General features: G+C 45.5%; 1 protein-coding gene and 1 long non-coding RNA gene across 3 annotated transcripts in view; one reads left to right on the forward strand and one right to left on the reverse strand.

Moving 5' to 3' along the window:
• LOC132384416 (uncharacterized) overlaps positions 1-23,806 on the forward strand; it is a 78,511-nt gene extending 54,705 nt beyond the window's left edge. Inside the window, exon 3 of the long non-coding RNA XR_009508884.1 lies at positions 17,528-23,806. This is a non-coding gene — a long non-coding RNA (uncharacterized LOC132384416). The remainder of the gene's footprint in view (positions 1-17,527) is intronic.
• LOC132384415 (gastrula zinc finger protein XlCGF57.1-like) overlaps positions 9,911-26,835 on the reverse strand; it is a 67,999-nt gene continuing 51,074 nt past the window's right edge. The window contains exons 1-3 of one of the 2 annotated variants that reach the window (XR_009508883.1): positions 24,039-25,938; positions 13,800-14,146; positions 9,911-12,602 (exon numbers count right to left, since the gene is read on the reverse strand). The gene's annotated coding sequence lies outside the window, so the exon portion shown is untranslated. Of the gene's footprint in view, positions 12,603-13,799; positions 14,147-24,038; positions 25,939-26,835 lie in introns of those variants that run through there. The other variant, XR_009508882.1, reaches the window with a different exon arrangement.

Consider the following 26,835-nt stretch of genomic DNA (forward strand, 5'->3'; position numbering starts at 1 on the left):
TGTTTATGGACATCTCCAGAGCACTACCATATTAAACACCAGCAGGATAGTCTGAAAGTTCCGACCAAATGAGAAATGAGCGTGATTGGCTGTGTCCGGACATGAGGTCCCGGGTTCAAAGAGCAAATAAAAACACTCCAAAAATTCAGCAAAGTCCAGCTGAGATGCGGCTAAGAAGGCACCCTTCCCTCTTTAGTTCCTGAAAGGACAAGGAAATCCGTCAGGAGCATGTTGACGGCCCACAATATTTAAACCATCCTGCCCTTTCATAACCAGCGGCAAATCATTGACTTGGCCATTTATCATTTTGCGCATACGTTCGCTGGGTAACTGGCAATCGGTTCATCTGTGTCATTCTCTCTCTCTCTCTCTCTCTCTCTCTCTCTCTCTCTCTCTCTCTCCCTCTCTCCCCCTCTCTCCCCCTCTCTCCCCCTCTCTCCCCCTCCCCCTCCCCCTCCCCCTCCCTCTCCCCCTCCCTCTCCCCCTCCCCCTCCCTCTCCCCCTCCCTCTCCCCCTCCCTCTCTCCCTCCCTCTCTCCCTCCCTCTATTTTGCAGGACACCAAGCCAGAGTTTTACAGTTTTTAAGAAAATCTAAATTCCAAACTAAACAGTCAAATGTATAACCAGTTAGAGCTCATCTTGAACTTCCTTATCACTCGCCTGCTGGACCCTCGGTCAACTGGAAAGCACACACCACCTTCCGGATGTCGCTCGCAATCCATCTCCAACAAACTGGTCTCCCACTGCATTCTATCCGACGGTCGGTTCTCCCAGCGTTTTCTTTCCTCATCTCCACCCAACCAAAGAAAAACAAGACCAAACACAGTGTCCCTCACCAAGAAATTCTCCCCTAATTCGACCATGCTAACTGGATGGCACACTTTCCTTAACTTTAACAGTATCCAAGCAGGTTGCCAGCAGAACGGACTGCTCTTACCGAACTGCTAAATGAAATACATACAACATATATGAACCAGGTCATTACAGTATTTTGATAATCATTGGCCTTTGACTTTTAAAATTAGAGCAGAATCACACAGAAAATGCTGTGGGAACTCAGCGGGTCAGACAGCAACTCTGGAAATAAAGAAGCGCTTGATTTTTCGGTCCAGCTCCATTCATTGGGACTTGACAGCAGCAATGTACTGTTTCTCTCTGCATAGTTTCAATCAGTTCCCTGCTCATCACAGGCATTTGCATCTAGTTTCCAAAAGAGAACTTAGGAAAAACGGATAAAAAACAATGTCCCTGATTCCCACCGATTTATGCCACTTGGCCCATTGAGTCTGCTCAATCATGCCTGATCCTCTATTTCTCTTGCTCATCTCCATTTCCCGGCTTTCTCGCCATAACGATTGATGCCGTGTCCAATTGACAATCTATAAATATCTGCCTTGAATAAACACAACGACACGGCCTCCACAGCTGAATGTGGTAATTCCCCAAATTCACCAGCCTGTGGTGAAAGAAAGTTTTCCGCATCTCTGTTCGAATGCTGCCTCTCTATTTTGAGGCTATACCCTTTTGTCTTAGACACTCCAACCTTGGGAAAATCCTTTCCACATCCACTCTGCCAAGACTTTTCAACATTCGGAAGGTTTAAATGAGATCACAACTCATCCTTCTTAAATTCCGGCGAGTACAGACCCAGAGTCCTCAGAAAGTATTCATTTAAACCTTTCACTCCTGAAATCATCCCTGTGAACTTCCCCTGGACCCTGTTCAATCTCTGCACATCTTTTGTTTGTGGGGATAAGAAAACATTCACAATTCTCACGCTGAGACTTCACAACTGTCTTGTAAATCCTCAGCATTGCACCACAGTTCCAATATTCTAGACCCTTTGAAATGAATGTTGTTACATCTACAGTAACGGGTTAAAATCACCAGCTGAAATGGAAAACACCTGGAGTCTGGTTTTGCACCAAACAGAACACTATTTATTAGTATCTACGAAATAAAGTAATATAAAACCAGATAAATCGAACGGGTTAGCAGAGTTTATACATTTGTGAGTGTGTAAATATAAAACCCAAACTTCTTCAAGCTTAGGTGATAAGTGATACAGTATTACGAGAGAAAGAGAGGTGATTTGTTTCCCAAGAATGCAGATGCCGTCGATCTTTCCGTTGTCCTCCGTAGTCACCGACTGTGCCTCCACAAAATGGTACCGTCTGCACGCGGTAAAGCTATCAACCTTGGCAAGGGGTAAACATACCGATAACCTTCCACCGGCCATCCCTTTTCCACACTGCGATCAAAACGCACCCTGCCGTAGGCACTTAAAGCTCATCCTTTGTCTATTTCTTCTGTATGTCTCGTGTGTCTGTCTGAAAAGCCTGCTGACCTTGTATATATCCCCGAAACGCTGAACGGCTGCTGACCATTACATAGCTCCGCCCTTCCGTTACCATAGCGACTCACAAGGTTCCCGCTGCTCTCTCTCTCTCTTTCTCTCTTTCTCTCTGAACTAGTATAGACACTCGCTCTCTCTCTCTCTCTCTCTCTCTCTTTGAAGACACAGTCCATAATGAGTAAACCTTAGGATCTCGTCACATTGCTAACGTTATATCTTCCTTATCTCCAATTCTATCTGCATGTTAACCCTTTAGGTGTTCTGCACGATGACTCCCAGTTGCCTTTGCACCAATGTTTGGTGGATTTTCTGCACGGTTAGAAAATAGTCTGCACTTTTAAAATACATTACCAAAGTGCTTAAGCATGCATTTTCCAACATTGTATGTTCACTTGCCACTTTCTTTCCAAGTCTCATCAGGTTCACTGCAAATTACCTCATTCCTCAATAGTACGTGCACCGAACCCGGCATTCGTACCATCTGCACACTTGGCAACAAGACCATCTATTCAATTACATAAATCATTGACATAGTGCATAAAAAGTGTTCTCTACTTCGACACGTGGGGAACAACACTAGACATTGCAGCCAAACAGAAATGGATCCTTTCATTCCCACTCTTTGCCTCCAACCATTCACCCATTGCCCCTCGTATTACTTGCAATACCATAGTCTGTTAATTTGGTAAGCAACCTCATGTGTGGCACCTTGTCAAAGGTCCGAATATGCAACATCTACTGCATCCCCTTCATCTATCCTACATGTACTCCCCTCAAGGAAATACAGCAAGTTCGTCAGGAAAGATTTTAGCAGATTTCTGAGATGGTAACGTCCCTTGGGCCTAATGATATCTGCACCGGATACTGAAAGAGACAGCAGAGAAAAATGCTGACTTTGGCCTCCTTTGTTGCAACATCCTTAACACTTGAATCCAACATCGTCCCAACCACTATCTGGTATCCCTTTCTGTTATCTTCCTACATTTTTAAAGAGTTGCATCCTGGGCTTCTGGTGACGGTCTCATGATCATGATGCATCTTGTGAGCATGATGTAATTTCCTCACCAGTGTGAGGTCACGTGATGTAGCTTTCACGCTGGTATGAGGTCAAGTGATGGCTTTTTCCAAGAGGTATATAAGGGGAAACCCCTGTTGACATGCAGTCAGTTTGTTAGTTGGTTTTGTTGACGTAGTTTCGTTTTGAAGTGTAGTTTTAATTTCCATTTTTAGGAGCAAAGGTTTTTGCTGGCAGCGTCACCAATCGCTGCCAGTTTTTGTTTGTTGTAACTTTGTTTTACCTCTATAATCTAATATTCTGGAGTGAAGGCCTCACTAAAGTACCGGAACCCGAAGAATTGAGTAAAGTTGGTGTCATTCGGCGATTTTATAAAGGATCAACCTTATTGAACAAATACGAGGAAATCTGCAGATGCTGGAAATTCAAACAACACACACAAAATGCTGGTGGAACACAGCAGGCCAGGCAGCATCTATAAGGAGAAGCACTGTCGACGCTTCAGGCCGAGACCCTTCGTCAGGATTAACTGAAAGGAAAGATATTAAGAGATTTGAAAGCATACCAGAACGATGACATCTTCTTTGTGATCATAGTCGTGAAGTGTCGCCTCACCTGGAAGGACTGTCTGGGGCCCTGAATGTTGGTGAGGGAGGAAGTGTAAAGGCAGGTGTCACACTTGTTCTGCTTACAAGGATAAGTGCCAGGAGGGAGATCGGTGGGAAGGGATGGGGGGGGGGCGGGGACGAGTGGATAAGGGAGTCGCATAGGGAGCGATAGGGGGGGGGAGGGTAAGATGTGCTTGGTAGTGGGATCCCTTTGGTGTTGGCGGAAGTTACGGAGAATTATACGTTGGACCTGGAGGCTGGTGGGGTGGTAGGTGAGGACAAGGGGAACCCTATCCCGAATGGGGTGGTGGGTGGATGTGGTGAGGGCAGATGTGCGGGAAATGGGAGAAATATATCAATCTTTGTTTCTTGGCATAGTCTGTGATCTCTCTCTAAATTTGTTCCTCTCAATCACTCAGACTGATGGGTGCAACCAACTCCCAGTAATGGTAACAATATCATAATTCAATGCAGTGAGCTCATCTGACTTTCCTACGATGCTTCTTGCATTGTGATATACACAGCTCAGCACATTCATTGCACTATGCTCAACCACTTGATTGCTGACACTATCTTCTGAGGTCTGAACAACATCTGATTGGTGTCAAGAAAAAAAAACATTTTCTCAATGTCACAGAAACAAAGGAGCTGGTTGTGGATTACAGAAGGAATAGAGACAGGCTCACCTCTATTGACATCAATGGATCTGGAGTTGAGAGGATAAACAGCTTTAAATTCCTTGGCATACTCATCATCCAGGATCTCTCGTGGTGAAAAGAACAGAGTAGAACCTTTTTCACCTCAGATGGTTGAAAAAGTTTGGGATGGGGCCCCAAAGCCTAAGAACTTTCTATAGGAACACAACTGAGAACATCCTGACTGGCTGCATCACTGCCTGGTATGGGAACTGTATTTCCCTCAATCGCAGGACTCTGCAGAGAGTGGTGCGGACAGCCCAGCACATCTGTAGATGTGAACTTCCCGCTATTCAAGACATTTAGAAAGACAGGTGCGTTAAAAGGCCCGAAGGATATTGGGGACCCAATTCACCACAACTACAAACTTTCCCAGCTGCTACCATCCGGGAAACGGTAGCACAGCATAAAAGCCAGGATCAACAGACTCTGGGACAGCTTCTTCCACCAGGCTAACAGACTGATTAATTCTTGCTGATACAATTGTATTTCTATCTTATATTGACTGTCCTATGTACAAATCATTTATTATAAATTATTATAAGTTGCACATTGCACATTTCGATGGAGAAGTAATGTAAGGATTTCCACTCCTCATGTGCAAACGTTTGTATATGAATGATATAAGTCAATTCAATTCACCCTCTCCACTATCTGTTCTGGTATTTTGACACCAATCCCTCCTGCAACTTCAGTTTAACCACACAACCTCCTCAGCACACTAGCACGAGCAAACCTTACCACTAGGAAATTAGACCTCTGCTGGTTTTAATTCCCGAACTAACAAAACCCCTATCTGCTTGGTAATTTCCCCCCCCCCCCAACAGAGTATAACGTGGTCTACCTCTTGCTGTGTGGGATAGCCACAAGAGTACTCTGCGGTGGCTAATTAACCTCATTCCCCTTCCTGACTCTCACCCAGTTTCCTCTTTCCTGCACCTTGGGTGTACCTCACCTCCCTTCATGTCTTATCCATCTTCCCCTCTGACTCCCGAATGATTCAGAATTCATCCATTTCCAGCTCCAAATCCCTAACATACAGGGTTATGCGGAGTCAGGTATGTGAGGGTAACAGGGACACTGGCGGTCTCCCCGCGTTCCCACCAATGTCCACTGTAATTTGTAATGACAAGCCAGTGCAAAAATCTCGCGCTGTGCAATGTTACTCAGTGTCAACAACGTGTGTGAACTGAATTTTATATAGAGAGGTATTCATTTCAACAGTGAGCAAACCACTGTCAATAAGAACCTTGATCTCCTCTGGGTTAGATCGAGTTCATCTACACTCTCACACAACCTATGTAGCAGGCCTAGAGCGAGTAAAGAAAGATTTTCTCACCAGAGCATTTGCACACCGCCAATGTGTGATGTTCTTGCTAAATGATGCGGAAAAAGTCAGATTTCCAAATATAACTCCACTTCTTCCCACTTGTAAATTCTCCAGCAACTTTTGCATCACCACAATCCACACAGGTAACACCACTTTCAGTAGTCTACACCAATATTTCCACTGAGCTCTGCCCCAAGTGACTGACTGTGGTGAACTCAGTGATGGCAATGCCAATGAATATGAAGTGAAGGACAATAGTCTCTCTTGGAGTCTGGCACATTTGTGATGTGAAAGCTATTTGTTGCTCATGGCAAAGGTGTCTGATATCATTATGTACCCAGAGAGAATGGGTTGAAACATGTTCTCACCGGTAGAAAAGCTCAGAACAGGAGGAGGTTGAACAAGCAACACATTCAAAATGCTGGAAGAACTCTGCAGGCCAGGCATCATCTACGGAAAAGTCTACTAATGCTGAATTCCTCTAGAATTTTGAGTGATTTGCTTGGATTTCCAGCATCTGCAGATTTTCTCTTGTTTGTGATTGGAGTTAGAACAAAGGTGATTTTCTCAGCTCGTGATGTAAAAGATTTTGTTCCCTTTCTCCGAGTTCATAATCATTGCATTTAGATAGCTGGAGCTCAGCTCTGCCTGAATGATCCATCGGCTCCCATTCCTTCACCAGCCAGAAGCTCCCCGGGGCCCGTGTACGGATCGTGGGGCTGAGAGAGAGGGAAGAGAAGAGGACTGTCCCGAGATTGTGGACCACAGTGTCCAGATCTTAGAGCAATTGTCCCACCGTCGGTGTTGAAAAGCTGCACCCGGAGACTCACTCTTACCTGCATTTGGGTCCCTGATCGGGGGACAAGAGAGCGCTTCGCTCAGCCAGGACTGCGCTTTCATTGGGGATCAGAAAAGCGAAAAGAGCCTAGGTGGGCAAAATACCTCGACACTTCTGTGACACAGGTGACAACAGAGGGATGAAGCAGGGAATTCAAGCTCTGACTGACTGCAAGCCTCTCTTCCGGACAAGCTCAACAAGTTCTTTGCACCCTTCAAAGCATCAAACACTACAGCAAGGGGGAGAGCCAGTTCCTTCTTACCATCTGACCAGCCGGCTCCAATCATTGATTCAGAGCACACAAGGAGGACCCTTGCCAGGGTCAAACCGAGAAAAGCGGGAGATCCCGACAACATTCCTGCACGTGTGCTCAAGGAATGTGCTGATGTATTAGCAGATGTCCTGACAAACATTTTTAACCTCTCCCTTAGTCAGGCCACTGGCCCCAGATTCTTCAAAACCTCCACAATCATCCCTGTAGCAAAGAAATCAGTTGTAGCCTGTTTGAATGATTACCGTCCCGTCGCCCTGACTCCTATAGTGATGAAATGTTTTGAATGGCTGGTCAAGCCTCATATCATAGCAAGCCTCCCCTCATCGCTCTGCAGTTTGCTTATCGCCCAACCGCTCTACGGAGGACGCAATATCCGCCACACTGCATACAGTTCTCTCTCACTTGGACGATAAAGACACTTATGCCAGAATCCTGTACATTGATTTCAGTTCAGCGTTCAATACCATCATCCCGCAGAGACTAGTGGAGAAAGTGTCGCTGCTTGGCCTTAACACTGCCATGTGTCGCTAGATTCTGGATTTCTTAACAGAGAGACCACAGTCAGTCCGTGTTGACAAGAACATCTCTGACTCCATCACACTGAGCACTGGATCCCCACAAGGCTGTGTGCTCAGCCCACTGCTAACACATGACTTTGCAGCCAGATTCAAGGGGAACCTGATTGTTAAATTTGCTAATGATAACACAGTGGTGGGGCTCATCAGCAAAAATGATGAAACAATGTACAGGGAGGAGGTCAGACACCTAGAGAGCTGGTGCAGTGACAACATCTTGATGCTTAACGTTACCAAAACCAAGGAGATGATCGTCGATTTCAGACGGTCTCAGCCTGAGCATACACCCCTCAGCATCAGCGGCTCCACAGTGGAGAGAGTGGAAAACATCAAGTTCCTTGGAGTGCAGATCTCAGAAAATCTCACCTGGTCCAGGAACACCACTGGGATTGTGAAACGGGCCCAGCAGAGATTGCACTTTCTGAGGAAACTTGAACAATCATCACTCCCCACTAACATCTTAACTACATTCTGCAGAGCGTGGTTGATAGTGTGCTGAGCTTTTGCATCACAACCTGGTACTCCAGCTGCAGTGCTGCCGACAAAAAATGCCTGCAGAGGGTGGTTAGGGGAGCAGAGAAGGTTACTGGGGTCTCCCTACCTTCTGTCCAAGACCTCGTTCAGAGTCGATGCCTCCAGAAGACATGGTATATCATTAAAGACTCCTCACCCCCTCTCCATAAACTGTTCTTCTGCCATCAGGCAAACGTTATAGGAGCATCAAAACAAAAAACACAAGGCTACTAAACAGCTTCCTCCCACAGGCATTCAGACCGCTAAATAGCTGCTCTACCTGACTTTGGACATTTTAAGCTTGCACTGGACACTTATAACTTGATTTTAACCGGCACGTGACTGTTGTGTTTTACTATTTATTGTTGCGTTTGTTATGTTATGATTGCACTTGCCCCTGGGAAACGCTGTCTCATCTTTGCCCTGCAGAGCTGGTGTATGTTTGAAATGACAATAAAGTTTTTGAATCTTGAATTTCAACAGCAAACAAACCTTCGACCCGGAGCGACAAGTTCCCGTAGGCTGAGTACGCCCACAACACTCTGGTGAGCTCAGCCATTGGAAGGTTTCCATTCGAGTGTTCCCTGGGGTAAAAACCCACACTATTCTCCGCGCAGGAAGAGGATATTGCGGTGCCATCGGTTCAGGATCTTATCGATCAGTGCCTCAAGGTGTGGGAGGAGACATGCACGACCCTATTCAGATCAGCAAAACGTAATAAGAAGACGGCCGACCGACAGCAGACTCCGCTGCCTGAATACCAACCGGGGCAGATGGTGTGGCTTCTTGCTGAAGAACGAGCATAGGAAACTCACCCCTCGCCTCCTCGGACCATTATCCGTCGAAAATGTTATCAATCCCGCAACGATCTGCCTAAAACTGCCATGATCTATGCGCATCCACCTGACTTTTCATGCTTCCCAGTTAAAGCCAGTCTCTGTTAGCCCCTTGTGTCCCCCGGCTGAGACTCCCCCACCTGCCCGTACCATCGATAACCATCCGGCATACAGCGTCCGAAGACTACTGGATGAGCGCCGTAGGGGCAGGGGTCTCCAATACCTGTGAGATTAGGAAGGGTATGGTCTAGAAGAGCGTTCCTGGATACCCCGCTGCTTCATTCTAGACCCTTTCCTCATCTAGGATTTTCTTCGGGACCATCCAGACACGCCGGGAGGCTCCCGTTGAGGGAGGGGTAATGTTATGGTCCCTTCTGGCAATCGCCCACCTGGCTATTTTCCTCAGGAATTGGGCCTCAATCACCTCGCGTAGTTTCCAATCATTTCCAGGTTCCACAAACTACACACACCTGCTTTCTATCAGCAAATGGAGGACAAAAACCCTGTAATAACAACAAAGAGATGCCAGTTTGTTGGTCGACCGGTGTGAGTAACCTCGTTTCATGTTTCATCGCTTCTGGATACCGATTCCACGCTCACTAAGTCAAGAAGGCCTCCCGACTCTGCCTCCGCGCCCGTGTTCGGCACTTGGGTTCGTCCAGCGCCTCGTTCGTGTAACATGGACAAGTATCTATGTAAACAGCGAGTAAGTTTTATATCCATTGGCACATAATGGGGCGGGGTGTGATGGTTTTATTGCCTGAGCAGTGACGCCAGTTTCTCAGTAGTTCATCAGTCAGCCGCATGCTGCAACGTGGAACATTGGATTATTCCAAATGTGAAACCTGAGCTTCCCTCACATTCATACTCACAAACTCTCTCAGTACCACACTGAACAAGGCTGTCACTATTTTATCACTAAAATATGGATGGCGTTATACAGACCGGTCTGAAGCTCACACATGAAAATCAAAATTATTATTACATTGTTTAAGAACGGGACATCACTCGAATAAACTCACACTGTTGTGCACATTGAAGAACGGATTAAAAAATCGGCAATCTTAAGAGAGCAGAGATAAACGGTGAAGGCAGCAATTTAGAAATGTTGAGGGAAGTCTATTCACATATATGCTGCTGGAACATGAAACATCCTGCCTCTGTGGGTTTTACGTCTATCAATTCATGAATTTACTTACTGATATATTTAAATTAAAGCATTCACTTGAAGTATTTATTTTCAATCAACGTTAAAGTAGTTGCGTTGTCAGCACAAGAAAATTACTGATCAGTTGCTGTTCGGTTAGCTGTATGTGGTTGACGAACGAATAGCATGCGGAATGATGCCGGGCCGAATCGACTGCTTGCCCGAAAAATCTATTCTCCGGACTGTACTGTACAATACAACCTCCATTATTCATCAGTGATCTCTCTGTATCATGATTTTAACATAAACCAACTGTAGGAGACTCTTGTTACAAAAATAGCATCGGGAAGACAGCAACTATTTTAAGAGTAGATACTAGATTTGAGGAAGTGAGAAGGTAGGAGAAAAAAATTCACCAGAACCCGCTAAATCAGAGGCTCACAGGTACAGGACTGAGAAGACACACTTAACGCTCAAGCAGAGACTGACAGGTGTAGAATGACACAACACACTAACACTGCAGCAGACAATAAGAGATATAGAATGAAACCCACTCTCTCATACTGTAGCAGAGACTGTCAGATACAGAATGAAACGTACCCTCTCACACTGTTGAAGAGACTGATAGATACAGAATGAAACCCTCTATCTCACACTGTAGAAGATTGACAGATACAGAATGAAACCCAGACTCTCACATTGTATCAGAGAGTGACAGACACAGAATAAAACCCATAATCTCACACTGTAGGAGAGACTGACAGATACAGAATGAAACCCATACTCTCACACTGTAACAGAAACTGTTAGAAACAGAACGAAACCCACAGTCTCACACTGTAACAGACTGACAAACACAGAATGAAACCCACTCTCTCATACTGTAGCAGAGACTAACAGATACAGAATGAAACCCACACTCTTACACTGTAGCAGAGACTGTCAGATACAGAATGAAACCCACACTCTCACACTGTAGCAGAGACTGTCAGATACAGAATGAAACGCACCCTCTCACACTGTAGAAGAGACTGGTATATCCGGAATGAAATGCATAGACTCACACACTATGAGAGCGAGAGTGTGTCAAAGACAGGGACATTTTTATGTTAAACCATGAGATCAAAGCGGAATGGAATCTATACATAGCAGACGGTATTTTGTTAAATCATGCCGGTATTTACACCATGGAGAAACGTTACACCAACCTCGTAACCCACAGGGAAGTGAAAGGCAGCGTTATCAGCCCATTATATTCCTACAGCTAATTGAACGCCACGATATTTCAGCATCTAACTGTTCCCCAGGTGGATTCAACAGCAGCTTTGTCCGTCACTTTACCGTTTCAAATCCCACAGGACGAATAACATATTTCATGCATATACATTATGAGAGGTATAAGATTTACACACAAACATACTTACACATGCGCACACACAGTAAAAACACACAGACAGACCTATCAACAAAACCACACACACTGGCATACGCGCATACAAACAGGCATATATATATACGCATAAACATAGATACACACAGATACTACAGATGTGAAGATAGTTTAAGAAATGGAGGGAACCGGGGACAGTTCTGGAATTATCGAAGGTGTCGAAAATAAACATTATACTGGGAAGCTGATCAAAATGACGTTAACATCGATGTCGTCCAGGGCTGAAGGAGAACTGGACAGAGTACCTGTGTACACAACGAGTATGTTTTGCATAAGGTGATGCAGAGTCGGACAGGGTAGGATGAGTTTGGTTTAAGAGCGGCCAAAGTGGACTGCTGAATTATGAAAAGTGAATGATTTTAAATTAAAGTCTGCAGGCGGAGACTGAGAGGAGTTTCCATGTATCCCTGGATCCAGACCACACTGAGGGGAAACCGGATTTCTTTGTAGATGAAACAGTAGGCGTGACAATGAAAATTGCCGGAAGTGCTGGAAACATCGATTCCAGAACAATTGTGGAAAGGGAACTACAGAAAAAGTTTCTGTTTGGAAAATTGGAACAGTCGGAACCGCTGCCAATACAGCTGTGGAATGTGGTCAATGAAGTGGCTCATTTACTGGTCTCGTTACACATTTTGGTCGAATTACACAGAGGGATCTGAATGAGCTAATGCCCCTGATATTGACGTGTTCTTGTTACATCCCCACAGCATTGGCATCTGTGACACTTAATTTTGTTCAATAACGATGGTCAGAAGTGGGACCTTGTCACTGGAGATTGATCCCCTGCATAAATCAGAGCCTGTTGCAGTACGTCAGCCCAGAGTGTCTTGCCAGGCTGTGGAATTCAGAGCAATAGCGTTCACTGCGTCACTCAAATGGGATATCCAGTGATCTGGCGGATTGATGACATTTACGACCCTGTTATTTCAGCCGCTGGAATTCGCGGTAAGCCGCTGACACACCTGCGAACGGCAGAAACCGAGAGTTAATTCCGATGATCTGAAGTGTTTCTCTCTCTACTTGTTTCCCTCGCTATTTGTTTCCACAGTCACCTGCCCAGTCCCCGCATTTCAGTCATGGAAGAAAGGCGCTGACAATATTAATCCCATTGCCTGCTTAGCAAGTAGCGTTCCATATTGGAGCCGAGATGCTGCCTTTGACTGAAATCCTCTCCGGTGCCTCAATGTCATGGAATAATTGTGAATTACATAGCACGAGACCGGGCAACACTGCATCTGTGGGAGCCAGCCGACTTCTGTTTTGTCGTATAAATGGACTGAATTGCGTGACTGAGTGATTGAACAATGCAAATAGGTCATTTATTTTAGAAATGTGATCAGAGGGAACTGCAGATATGAATTTCATTTCATTTCTGTGCTGCTCAGAGCTAGCGATATTTATTGTCCATTCCTTACTGCGGACTAAGGAGCATTAACACAGCTGTCAACTTAATCCATTTAAAAACTCACGGAAATTTCTTTGTCACACTGATATTTCATACTGTCAGTGTCTTCAAATGTCCTTGGTACGGTTTCCACCATTTGAAGCAGGAAAGAAAACACACAATCAAGTTTAATATTATTATAATTTTGCTCTATTGCCCTGACGTCAGTCATTTTGGAAGAAGACAACGAGGCATTGAGAGGAAGTGCGGCCCCGGCCATTTTCAAATTGCTTCTCAGATCGGAGTTCTGAGAGGCGGGACTGCGCAGGCGCGTGAAGGAGGCCTGGGAAGGAGGGAAGATATAAAAAGGAGAGAAAGAGTGAGGTAGTTCTCTTTTGGAAGAAGACAGCGAGGCATTGAGAGGAAGTGGGGCGGCGGCCATTTTCAAATTGCTTCTCAGATCGGAGTTCTGAGAGGCGGGACTGCGCAGGCGCGTGAAGGAGGCCTGGGAAGGAGGGAAGATATAAAAAGGAGAGAAAGAGTGAGGTAGTTCTCTTTTGGAAGAAGACAGCGAGGCATTGAGAGGAAGTGCGGCGGCGGCCTTTTTCAAATTGCTTCTCAGATCGGAGTTCTGAGGGGCGGGATTGCGAGGGCGCGTGAAGGAGGCCTGGGAAGGAGGGAATATATTAAAAGAACGCAGCCTTAAGCAGCGGGCAGCGGAGTGAGCCGGGAGCAGAGTGTAGGGCTTAGGCGGAAGAGGGCACAGTAGGCTTACCTTTTAGTTCTCTTTGTTACTTTCAGTTATTCGGGAAGTATGAGTGTGAGGGCAGCTTGTTGTTCTCGGTGTCGGATGTGGGAGATCCTGGAGTCTCCGAGCCTCCCGGACGTCCACATCTGCGCCAGTTGCGCCGAACCGCAGCTCCTGAGGGACCGAGTTAGGGAACTGGAGCTGCAGCTCGATGACCTTCGCCTGGTCAGGGAAAGTGAGGAGGTAGCCTCCCTGGTGCCAGGGTTCGGGACGTTTCCGATCGCGTCCAAGATATCCTGAAGTGGGAGGGTGAGGAGCCAGAGGTCGTGGTATATGTTGGTACCAATGACATCGGTAGGAAAAGGGAAGAGGTCCTGAAACGAGAGTATAGGGAGTTAGGAAGGCAGTTAAGAAGAAGGACCGCAAAGGTAGTAATCTCGGGATTACTGCCTGTGCCACGCGACAGTAAGAGTAGGAATGGAATTAGGTGGAGGATGAATGCGTGGCTGTGGGATTGGAGCAGGGGGCAGGGATTCAAGTTTCTGGATCATTGGGACCTCTTATGGGGCAGGCGTGACCTGTTCAAGAAGGACGGGTTACACTTGAATCCTGGGGGGACTAATATCCTAGCGGGGAGGTTTGCTAGGGCTACAGGGCAGACTTTAAACTAGTAAGATGGTGGGGCGGGAATCAATTTGAGGAAACTATGGGAGAGGAGGTTAGTTCACCAGTAGAGCGAGTAAGTAGACAGTGTGTGAGGGAGGAAAGGCAGGTGATGGAGAAGGGATGCGCTCAGCCCGAAGATGTAGGGGAGAAGAAAGAAAAGGATAATAAATTTGAATGCATTGTTAGGGATGAAAAGAGAGGAGGAGGTGGAGAGTATCTTAAATGTATCTATTTTAATGCCTGGAGCATTGTAAGAAAGGTGGCTGAGCTTATAGCGTGGATTGATACCTGGAATTATGATGTTGTAACTATTACTGAAACATGGTTGCAGGGAGGGTGTGATTGGCAACTAAATGTTCCTGGATTTAGTTGCTTCAGGTGTGATAGAGCACGAGGGGCCAGAGGAGGAGGTGTTGCATTGCTTGTCCGAGAAAATCTTATGGCGGTGCTATGGAAGGATAGATTAGAGAGCTCCTCTAGGGAGACTATTTGGGTGGAATTGAGGAATGGGAAAGGTGTAGTAACACTGATAGGAGTGTATTATAGGCCACCTAATGGGGAGCGTGAGTTGGAAGAGCAAATGTGTAAGGAGGTAGCAGATATTTGTAGTAAACACAAGGTGGTGATTTTGGGAGATTTTAATTTTCCACACGTAGATTGGGAAGCTCATTCTGTAAAAGGGCTGGATGGTTTAGAGTTTGTGAAATGTGTGCAGGATAGTTTTTTGCAACAATACATAGAAGTACCGACTAGAGATGGGGCAGTGTTGGATCTCCTGTTAGGGAATACGATAGGTCAGCTGACAGATGTATGTGTTGGGGAGCACTTCGGGTCCAGTGATCACAATAGCATTAGCTTCAATATAATTATGGAGAAGGACAGGACTGGACCTAGAGTTGAGATTTTTGATTGGAGAAAGGCTAACTTTGAGGAGATCCGAAGGGATTTAGAAAGAGTGGATTGGGTCAAGTTTTATGGGAAGGATGTAATAGCGAAATAGAGGTCATTTAAGGGTGAAATTATGAGGGTACAGAATCTTTATGTTCCTGTTAGGTTGAAAGGAAAGGTTAAAGCACCATTGTTTTCAAGGGATATTAGAAACTTGGTTCAGAAAAAGAGGGATGTCTACAATAGATATAGGCAACATGGAGTAAAGGAATTTTACATTCTATAAAGAATGTAAAAGGAATCTTAAGAAAGAGATTAGAAAAGCTAAAAGAAGACACGAAGTTGGTTTGGCAAATAAGGTGAAAGTAAATCCGAAAGGTTTCTACAGTTATATTAAAAGCAAGAGGATAGTGAAGGATAAAATTGGTCCCTTAGAGAGTCAGGTTGGTCAGCTATGTGTGGGGCCGAGGGAGATGGGAGAGATTTTGAACGATTTCTTCTCTTCGGTATTCACTAAGGAGAAGGTTATTGAATTGTGTAAGGTGTGGGAAACAAGTAAGGAAGTTATGGAACCTGTGACAATTAAAGAGGTGGAAGTACTGGCGCTTTTAAGAAATTTTAAAGTGGATAAATCTCCGGGTCCCGACAGGATATTCCCCAGGACCTTGAGGGAAGTTTGTGTAGAGATAGCAGGAGCTCTGACGGAGATCTTTCAGATGTCATTAGAAACGGGAATTGTGCCGGAGGATTGGCGTTTTGCTCGTGTAGTTCCATTGTTTAAAAAGGGTTCTAGAAGTAAGCCTAGCAATTATAGACCTGTCAGTTTGACTTCAGTGATGGGTAAATTAATGGAAAGTATTCTTAGAGATAGTATTAATAATTATCTGGATAGACAGGATCTGATTAGGAGTAGCCAGCATTGATTTGTGCATGGAAGGTCATGTTTGACAAACATTGAATTTTTTGAAGACGTTACGAAGAATGTTGACGAGGGTAAGGCAGTGGGTAAGATATGGACTTCAGCAAGGCCTTTAGTTAAGAAGGTTCAGTCGTTAAGTATTAATGCTGGAGTAATAAAATGGATTCAACAGTGGCTCGATGGGAGATGCCAGAGATTAGTGGTGGATAATTGTTTATCGGGATGGAGGCCGGTGACTAGCGAGGTGCCTCAGGGATCTGTTTTGGGCCCAATGTTGTTTGTAATATACATAAATGATCTGGATGATGGGGTGGTAAATTGGATTAGTAAGTATGCCGGTGATACTAAGGTAGGAGTTGTTGTGTATAATGAGGTGGGTTTTCAATGCTTGCAGGGAGATTTATGCCGGTTAGAAGAATGGGCTGAACGTTGGCAGATGGAGTTTAATGCTGAGAAGTGTGAGGTTCTACATTTTGCAGGAATAATCTAAATAGAACATACAGGGTAAATGGTAGGGCATTGAGGAATGCAGTGGAACAGAGAGATCTAGGAATAACAGTGCATAGTTCCCTGAAGGTGGAGTCTCATGTAGATAGGGTGGTGAAGAAGGCTTTTGAAAAGCTGGCCTTTATAAATCAGAGCATTGAGTACAGAAGTTGGGATGTAATGTTAAAATTGTACAAGGCATTAGTCAGGCCAAATTCGGAATATTGTGTAGAGTTCTGGTCACCGAATTATAGGAAAGATATCAATAAATTAGAGAGAGTGCAGAGACGATTTACTAGGATGGTACCTGGGTTTCAGCACTTAAGTTACAGAGAAAGGTTGAACAAGTTCGGTCTCTATTCATTGGAGCGTAGAAGGTTGACGGGGAATTTGATCGAGGTATTTAAAATTTTGAGAGGGATAGATAGAGTTGACGTGAATAGGCTGTTTCCATTGAGAGTAGGGGAGATTCAAAAGAGAGGACATGATTTGAGAGTTAGGGGGCAAAATTTTAAGGGAAACACGACGGGGTATTTCTTTACTGAGAGAGTAATAGCTGTGTGGAATGAGCTTCCTGTAGAAGTAGTAGAGGCCAGTTCAGTTGTGTCATTTAAGGTAAAATTGGATAGGTATATGGACAGGAAAGGAGTGGAGGGTTATGGGCTGAGTTCGGGTAGGTGGGACTAGGTGAGATTAAGAGTTCGGCGCGGTCTAGGAGGGCCGAGATGGCCTGTTTCCGTGCTGTGATTGTTATATGGTTATATAATTTCTCTGCTTCTTTCCCTCCCTCTTGCAGTGAACCTGGTGGCGATTGTTATCCTGTCCCGAGGAAAGTGCGGTCTCTCCAAATGCATCACTCGCTACCTGCTGGGAATGGCAGCGGCCGATCTCCTGGTTGTTATCTCTGAACCTCTGCTGAAGTGGATTGTTTACATATATTTCAGGTCTTCCTTCCTCTTTATGACCCCTGTTTGTAGCGTCATTCGTTGCCTGTTTTTAGCAAGCACCGGGTTCGCTGTCTGTCTGACGGTCGCGTTCACCTGTGACAGATTTGTGGCCATTTGTTGTGAAAAGCTGAAAACAAAATATTGCACCGAAAGAACGGCAGCTGCGGTTATGGGGACAGTGAGTGTTCTGGGCTGTTTAGAAAGTATCCCTTTCTGCTTTACATTGGAACTTTGGATAATATTCAACGGCGTTTTCTATGGGTGTGTGACCAAAGAGAACTTGTATACGTCCTCATCATGGGTCGCATTTGTAATGATTCATCGTATTTTAATGCCTTCTCTCCCGTTTGTTCTGATTTTATTGTTCAATGCTCATAGTTAGACGGATCCTTTCCACCAATAAGGGCCGGATGGGGTTCCGGGGCCACAGCAACGGAAAGAATGACAAGGACCGAATGAAATCCGTCGTTTTGCTATTTAGTATAACCGGTAGTTTTATATTTCTGTGGTTAACTCGGCTGGTTTTTCACATTTACTTACGAATTGCAAACATCGTTCATATCTGGGACAATGATCCGATTTTAATCGCAGAATCCACGGCGACGATGCTGCAGATCATCAGCTCCTGCACCAACACATGTATTTACGCCGTGACTCAGAGTAAGTTTAGAGAGGAGCTGAAGAACGCGGTGAAATACCTACTGAAACTGTAAACAAAATTCCTTAAATCATAGAGCGACTCGTTGCTTTCTTCCGGGTTTAAGTCAAACGCCATGGTTCCTTCATAGTCGCTTGCCGATATGTAGAACCACGGGTAACAACTGAGCGCTCTGAAATGTGCATGCATTTTTGTGATTATGTATTTCACTCGCTGCTTACCCCGTACAGGTGACATGCGTCCTTCTTCAAATACGTAATAGGTAACGTTCACCTCAGCTGTAATTCACCCCGATTCAGGATCTATAGTCTGGTCCCGCCCGATTTATTTAAATAAACTCCATTGCATCTAACAGTGTTTTTCTCTGGGTTGGTCAATTTTGGAAGAATTCTCTCTTTTCTCCATTCTCTTCGTTGTTTCTAATTCATCCTTTTTAGTGATGCTCAGGGTGTTTTTCCTCACAACATCCCTCGCTTACTCCTCCTTCCACGCCGGTGAAGGAAACGTTATCAGACTGCAACATAGCGGAGGGAGGGTGGGTGTGTGTGTTCTCCTTTTCTATCTCCGGACTAATCCGTTTTGTCCTTTAATGTCTGCCTCTTTACCTCCGTTCACATCCTGAGGTCCCGTGATAATCTGTTTCCTCTGTTCTCTGTTTCTTTCTGTCCACGCGTCCGGTCCCCTTCTGAACAAAATGTAATCTCATTGCAGACTAGTGAGCTTCACCGTGAGGGAAACATGATAGGGCTGAAAAATAGCGTGTTTTTTTCTTCTTTTTTTCATCTCAATCTCCATCTCCGAACGGTTCCCTCGTTGACCTCTACAAAATGGACGCGTTGCACTTGAATCCCAAGGGGACAAATATCCTGGCGTGGGGGGGGGGGGGGGGTTGTTGCTAAAGATAATGGGGAGAGTTTAAACGAGAATTGTTCTGGGGTGGGAACCGAAATGAAGAGACTGGGGAAGAGGCGTTCGGGTCACAAATAGAGAAAGCTTGGAGACAGTGTGTGAGGGAGGATAGGGAGGTGATAGAGAAGGGACGCGCTCAGACGGACGGTTTGAGATGTGTCCATTTTAACGCAGGGAGTATTGTGAACAAAGCGGATGAGGATAGAGCGTGGATTAGTACTTGAAGCTATGATGTGGTGGCCATTACAGAGAATTGGTGGCTCAGGGACAGGAATGGTTACTTCAAGTGCCGGCTCTCTGATGTTTCAAAAAGGACAGGGAGGGAGACAAAAGAGGTTGAGGGCGAGCCACTGTTAATCAGATATACTGTCTCGGCTGCCGAAAAGTTGGACGCCGTGGAGGGATTGTCTACGGATTCTCTGTGGGTGGAGGTTAGGGACAGGAAGTGGTCGATAACTTTATAGCGTGTTTTTATAGGCCGCCCATTAGTAACAGGGATATCGAAGGGCAGATAGGGAAACAGATCCTGGAAAGGTGTAACAATAATTGAGTTGTCGTGATAGGAGATTTTAATTTCCCAAAAATAGACTGGAATCTCCCTGGAGCAAGAGATATAGATGAGGTAGAGTTTGTTATGTAGGTTCAGGATGGTTTCTTGACACAATATGTAGATAATCCTACAAGAGGACTACAAGAGGAGAGACTGTACTTGATTTGGTATTGAGAAATGAACCTAGTCGGGTGTCAGGTCTGTCAGGTCTATCTCCTTTTCAATAAAATTGGACAGAGATCAGAGCAGACAAGTTAGAAACGTGTTCCATTGGGGTAAAGGAAATTATGAGACTATATAGGAAGGATATTGGAAGCTTAAATTGGGAACAGATGTTCTCAGGGAAAAGTACGGATTAAATGTGGCAAATATTCAGGGGATGCTTGTGTGGAGTTCCAATGAGACAGGAAAGCTATGATAGAGTACAGGAGCCAAGGCTGGAATAAATCCAGACAAGAAGAAAAGCTTACGAAAGCTTCAGAGTGCTAGCTGATGTTAGATCTAGAAGATTATAAGGCTAACAAAAAGAAATTAGGGCAGCAGGAAGGGACCATAAAAAGGCTTTGGTTGGCAGGATTAAGGACAACCCAAAGGCATTTTACAAGTATGTGAAGAGCAAGAGGGTAAGACGTGAAACAATGGGACCTATCAAGTGTGACAGTGGGAAAGTGTGTATGGGATCAAAGGAAATAGCAGAGGCACTTAATGAATGCTTTACTTCTGTATTCACTATGGAAAAGGATATCAGTGATTGTAGTGATGACTTGCAGAAGACCGAAAAGCTTGAGCATGTAGACATTAGGAAAGAGGCAGTGGGAGGCGAGCGAGGTGATGGCTGAGCCTCTAGCGATAATCTTTGCATCATCAATGGGGATGGGAGAGGTTCTGGAGGATTGGAGTGTCGCAGATGTTCTTCCTTTATTCAAGAAGAGGAGTAGAGATAGCCCAGGAAATTATAGAGCAGTGAGTCTTACATCAGTGGTCGGTAAGTTGATGCGGAAGAACCTGAGAGGCAGGATTTATAAACATTTCGAGAGGTATAATATGATTAGGAACAGTCAGCATGGCTTTGTAAAGGGCAGTTCGTACCTTACCAGCCTGATTGATTTTTTTTTCAGTAAGTGACTAAACACATTGACGGAGGAAGAGCAGTAGATGCAGCAAGGCATTTGATAAGGTACCTCATTGAAAGGCTTATTGAGAAAGTAAGGAGGCATTGGATCCAAGGGGACATTGATTTGTGATCCAGAACTGGCTTGCCCACAGAAGGCAAAAAGTGGTTGTAGACGGGTCATAGAGGCTGGAGACCAGTGGTGTGCCTCAGGGATCTGCTCTGGGACTCTTACACGTTGACTCTGTGGTTAAGAAGGCATACGGTATTCTGGCCTTCATTAATCGTAAACTTGAATTTAGTAGCCGAGAGGTAATGTTGCAGCTACATAGGACCCTGATCACACCTAACTTGGAGTACCGTGCTCAGTTCTGGACGCCTCACTACAGGAAGGATGTGGAAGCCATAGAAAGGGTGCAGAGGAGATTTACTAGGATGTTGCCAGGATTGGGGAGCAAGCCTTATAAGAATAGGTTGAGTGAACTTGGCTTTTTCTCCTTGGAGCGAAGGAGGATGAGAGGTGACCTGATAGAGGTGTACAAGATGATGAGAGGCATTGATTGTGTGGATAGTCAGAGGCTTTTTCCCAGGACTAAAATCGTTGCCATAAGAGGACACCCGTTTAGGGTGCTGGCAGTAGGTGCAGAGATGTCAGGGATACGTTTTGTAGGCAGAGAGTGGTGAGTGCGTGGGCTGTTGGCAATAATGGTGGAGTCGGATACAACAGGTTCTTTTTAACAGACTTTTGGATAGGTACATGGAACTTAAAAAAATGTGGGCTATGTGTATACCTAGTAATTTCTAAGGTAGGGACCTATTCGGCAAATTTTGTGGGCCGAAGGGCCTGTACTGCGATATAGTTTTTCTATGTTTCTATGTTAGCCCCTCACGGTACTTTTTTTTCTGGCTTTTGGCTCACACTTCCCCACACACACTCATCGCAGACTTTTCCCGCCCCCCACTGTTTATCCTCCTTCTCTCTGCTGAACTCCGGTCTCTTTCTCATCCCAGTCTCTTCATACACCCCCCATTTCGCTCTTCCCCCAGGATCTTTCTCCCCCATCCCGCTGTACACTGTGCCCTGTATCTCTTCATTGTCTCTCTTTCCCATTTATCTCTCTCTCCCTGTCTCTATACCGTTCCAGTGTCTTTTCTCCACCCACTGATCTCTTCCCAGCGCTCTCTTAGCGCTTCCCAAAGTCCGACCTCGCTACCCATCCGAAATCTCTCATCACCTCGTCCTCCCTCTCCACTCCCGGTCCTTCTCTCCTGATCACATACTCCCCATTGTTCTCTCGTACCTCCCGTCTCTCTTCTCCACTTTCAGCTCCAGTCTCTCTCTCCCAGATTCTTCCTCTACTCTGTCTTTCCATTCCTAAACCTTCCTCTCGCTTTTACCCAATCTCTCTCTCTCTCCCTCCACCAGACTCCCTTCCCCACCACTCCCTCGCCCGTCTCTCGCTCTCTCCCTGGTCTCATTCTCCCCCAGTATAGCTCCATGACATGCCTCTATCCCAATCTTTCTCTCGCCTTCTCTGGCCCTCCCCCTTTCCCTCGCCTTCTCGGCCGTCCCGGTTCTGTCTCTTTCGTCCAATGTCATTGTCCCCAGTCCAGTCTATCTTTCCACAATTTGTCCCTTATACTTCAGTCCCTCTCTCAACTCAGTACGTTTCAAGCTCTATCACTCTCATCGTCTGGCCTCTCCCTCAGTCTCTCTGACCCTGTCTCCCTCCCCGGGTCTCCCTCTCCCTCCAGTGTCACTAAATCCCCTAGCGCTCTCTACCCCCAGTCCTACTCTACGTCTCTCTCTTTCTCTCTCTCTCTTCCCTACTCCTGTCTTTCTCTCTCCGCGTCTCTCTACTGGGACCCTCACTAAAAGTCTTTCACTTCAACATCGCTCACCTACTCTCCCTCTTCCGGGATCTTGACTACCCCATCTTTCACCACAGTATCTCTCTCCGACACACTCTTTCTCCTGACGCAGTCATGCTCACATTCTCCAATCTCTCACTCTGCCCCATTGTCGCTTCTCCCAGCCCTACTCTTATCACCCGCACAGCAGTCTCCCTCGGTCCCCGGAGTTTCTCTCTCCATACCCCAATCTCTCTCCCAGTCTCTATTCCCCAGTTTCTTTGTCCCCTAAGTCTATCTCCCTAGTCTACTCCCCCCACCACTATCTGTTTATCCCTGTTTCTCGCCACCACATCAGTGTATCAACCATTTCTCTTTCACCCTGCCTCTCTGCCCAATCCCGTCTTATTTTCTCCCCGGTTCTCTCTCACTGTTACTCCCTGTCTATTCGTTTATTTCTTTCCCTTTGCTCTCTCCCACGTCTGTTCGTCTCTCCGCCATGTTCCTCTCCTCTGGTTTTCTCCTCTATCTCTCCCTAGGGTCCTCCTGATAAGGTGATAAAATTCAAATTGGAATTTAATAAATGGAAACTGAAGTCAGATATATCAGTGAAGTAAAGTGAATTACAGAGTCTTGAGAGAGGAGCTGGCCAAAATTGCTTGGAAAATAACATTGGCAGGAATGACTGCACAGCAGCAACGGCTGGGCTTTCTGGAAGCATTTGGGAACGCGAATGATATGTACATCAAAAAAGGAAGAAGATTTCTAAAGGGAATATGGCTATCATGAGAAGTCAAAGCCAACGTAAAACCCAGAGAGAAGACATATCTTATAGAAGAAAAGTGATAAAGCACTGGTAATCTCGTTTAAAGCAGAAGGCAACTAACGAAGTAATTAAGATATGATGACTTCGAAATGATGGAATACGAAGGTAAGCTAGCCCGCAATTTGAAGGGGGATACCAAGAGTTTCTTCAGATACATGAAGGATAAACGAGATGCGAACTTAACTCTACTCTAAGGGATACTCAGTGACTTGGAAATTTTATGATATCCACCTCAAGACTTGTGCTGTTCAATAAACTTTTCGCGGAGGTGCTTGGAGTGTTCTTTTGGCGTCATGGTGTAGTTTTATCAGGACAGGTGTATTTTTAATACAATCGATTGAAACACGTTGACTGCACAGAGGTGATCGCCAGTAATCTAATTATTTGAGTTCTGAAACTAATTGGCTGCAGCAGTGATGATATGGTGTGCCATTTTAACGGGAGCGAATACTTACACAAACAATTATTTTCTGTTTTATATTTCTTCTTAATTTAGATCACGTTGTAGAGATCCATTTGCACTTTGACATGACGAGACTTTTTCTGTTCATCAGCGTTAAAAAATCCAAATTAAATCCATTTTGATCCGGCGCTGTACAACAATAAAACATTGAAACTTCCAAGGGGGCGAATACTTTACATATCTCTGTATAACTCTTCAGATTGATTATTCAATGATACAATGGTGGAAAAATAGAGCTGTTGATCGAGGTCGATACGTTTCTGCTGCGAAGCAATAATCGGTTCGTTCTGGATTGGAAAGCTCTGGAGCGAGCCTGGGATTTCCTCTTTGAAGGATGAGAGGTGACTTGATAGAGTTATACATGATCGTAAGAGGCATAGTTAGACTCAACCGCTTGTGTCTTTTTTTTCTAGGATGGAAATGACAAATACGAGTGGGAAATTACGGCGGGAGGGTGGTTATAGGTTTTCTATACAAGGAGAAAACGCTGTGAAAGACGAAAACGGAGGCTGATATATCGGGGCGATTAAACATACATGCTCTCAGTTTGATGTATAATTTCTGTACCTCAGCTTTTCACAGTGAACGTGGTGACGATTGTCACACTGTCGCGGGTAGAGAGCGCAATCTCTTATCTGCCGGCCATGTCAGTGTCAGACCGAGCGGACGTTTGCTTCGGCATTATATTGATGAAAATTCCGAAAGCTTTTCCGGGTAAGCTTTCCTCCCTGCTTTACGCCCGCGTTCATAGAATCTACGCCTTCTTATTGCAAGCCGCCACAGATGACTCTGTTTTGCTCACTGTCGCTTTCACCTTTGATTGATTTGTGGCCATTTTCTTCGAAGATCTAAACGCTAAATATTGCACTGGGAGAACGGCGGGTGTGTGGTTCCGACATTTGCGCTTTCACTGACTTGCTTAACGAACGTTTTCTGGTTCTTCATGGTCCAAGACGTGTATTCTTCCTATAACATGCCTTTGCATGCAGAGATTAGAATTGCTTGTGTCACTATTTTGGACAGTATTGGGTGTTCTTCGTTCTGTCGTTTCAATTGTGATCCCGTTCCTTGTTGTTATCCTGCTCAATGCTTTCACCATTACGAACAATTGAGCAGAGCCCGCGGCAGACTCCGGGCTCCAAGTAGGAATCAGAGTTTCAGCAACCCCGAGATGCAGAACCTCACAAAATCTTGGGTTTTACTGGTACTACCAGCCTCGACTAGGAGTTGAAGATGCCATTGTCTACCTGCTGAACCGTGTCTACGCCCACCTGGACAAGCCGGCGAGCACTGTGAGGGTCATGTTTTTTGACTTCTCCAGTGCGTTCAACACCATCCGCCCTGCTCTGCTGGGAGAGAAGCTGACAGTGATGCAGGTGGATGCTTCCCTGTGTCATGGATTATTGATTACCTGACTGGCAGACCACAGTACGTGCGCTTGCAACACTGTGTGTCAGACAGAGTGGTCAGCAGCACTGGGGCTCCACAGGGGTCTATCCTGTCTCCTTTTCTCTTCACCATCTACACCGAGGACTTCAACTACCACACAGAGTGTTGCCATCTTCAGAAGTTTTCTGATGACTCTGCCATAGTTGGATGCATCAGCAAGGGAGATCAGGCTGAGTACAGGGCTACGGTGGGAAACTTTGTCACATGGGGCGACCAGAATCATCTGCAACTTAATGTGAAAAAGACTAAGGAGCTGGTGGTGGACCTGAGGAGGGCTAAGGCATCAGTGACCCCTGTTTCCATCCAAGGGGTCAGTGTGGACATGGTGGAAGATTACAAGTACCTGGGGATACGAATTGACAATAAACTGGACTGGTCAAAGAACACTGAGGCTGTCTACAAGAAGGGTCAGAGCCGTCTCTATTTCCTGAGGAGACTGAGGTCCTTTAACATCTGCCGGATGATGCTGAGGATGTTCTACGAGTCTGTGGTGGCCAGTGCTATCATGTTTGCTTTTGTGTGCTGAGGGTAGCAGACACCAACAGAATCAACAAACTCATTCGTAAGGCCAGTGATGTGGGGGTGGAACTGGACTCTCTGACGGTGGTGTCGGAAAAGAGGATGCTATCCAAGTTGCATGCCATCTTGGACAATGTCTCCCATTCACTCGATAATGTACTGGTTGGGCACAGGAGTACATTCAGCCAGAGACTCATTACACCGATTTGCAACACTGAGCGTCAGAGGAAGTCATACCTGCCCTTGGCCATCAAACTTTACAACTCCTCCCTTGGAGTGTCAGACACCCTGAGCCAATAGGCTGGTCCTGGACTAATTTCCACTTGGAATATTATTATTATTAATAATATTATTATTATTAATGGTTTTATATTGCTACATCTGTACACTATTCTTGGTTGGTGCGACTGTAATAAAACTCAATTTCCCTCGGGATCAATAAAGTATGCCTGTCTGTGTAGTCGTCGCAGGAGATTTCATCGTGTCTGGAAGAGGATGGTTAACGCAGCGGACGACCCCCATTGTTTGAAGATACCTTCATGTTCCAGCGGACTGTGCTACATGCTGCAACATCTGAGCTCTTTACCTCGTCAGTCAGAATGTTCAGGGAGCAGCTGAAGGAGGTGCTGAATTCTCCCCTGACACTCATTTTGTAAACTATTCGACACTTGAGGGACCATATGGCCAGCGAACATCTCTTCTGCTGTCAAGAAGGAGGTACAGTTGTTGTCCATTGATTAACTGTGCCGCTCCAAATTATCCCTTTTTCAGATCTTCATGTTCCTCACTCTTCCCTGATGATCCCTACCAACCTCATTCAT

The sequence above is a fragment of the Hypanus sabinus genome, chromosome 32, assembly GCF_030144855.1.
Source record: "Hypanus sabinus isolate sHypSab1 chromosome 32, sHypSab1.hap1, whole genome shotgun sequence".
In the NCBI taxonomy this organism is placed as follows: Eukaryota; Metazoa; Chordata; class Chondrichthyes; order Myliobatiformes; family Dasyatidae; genus Hypanus; species Hypanus sabinus.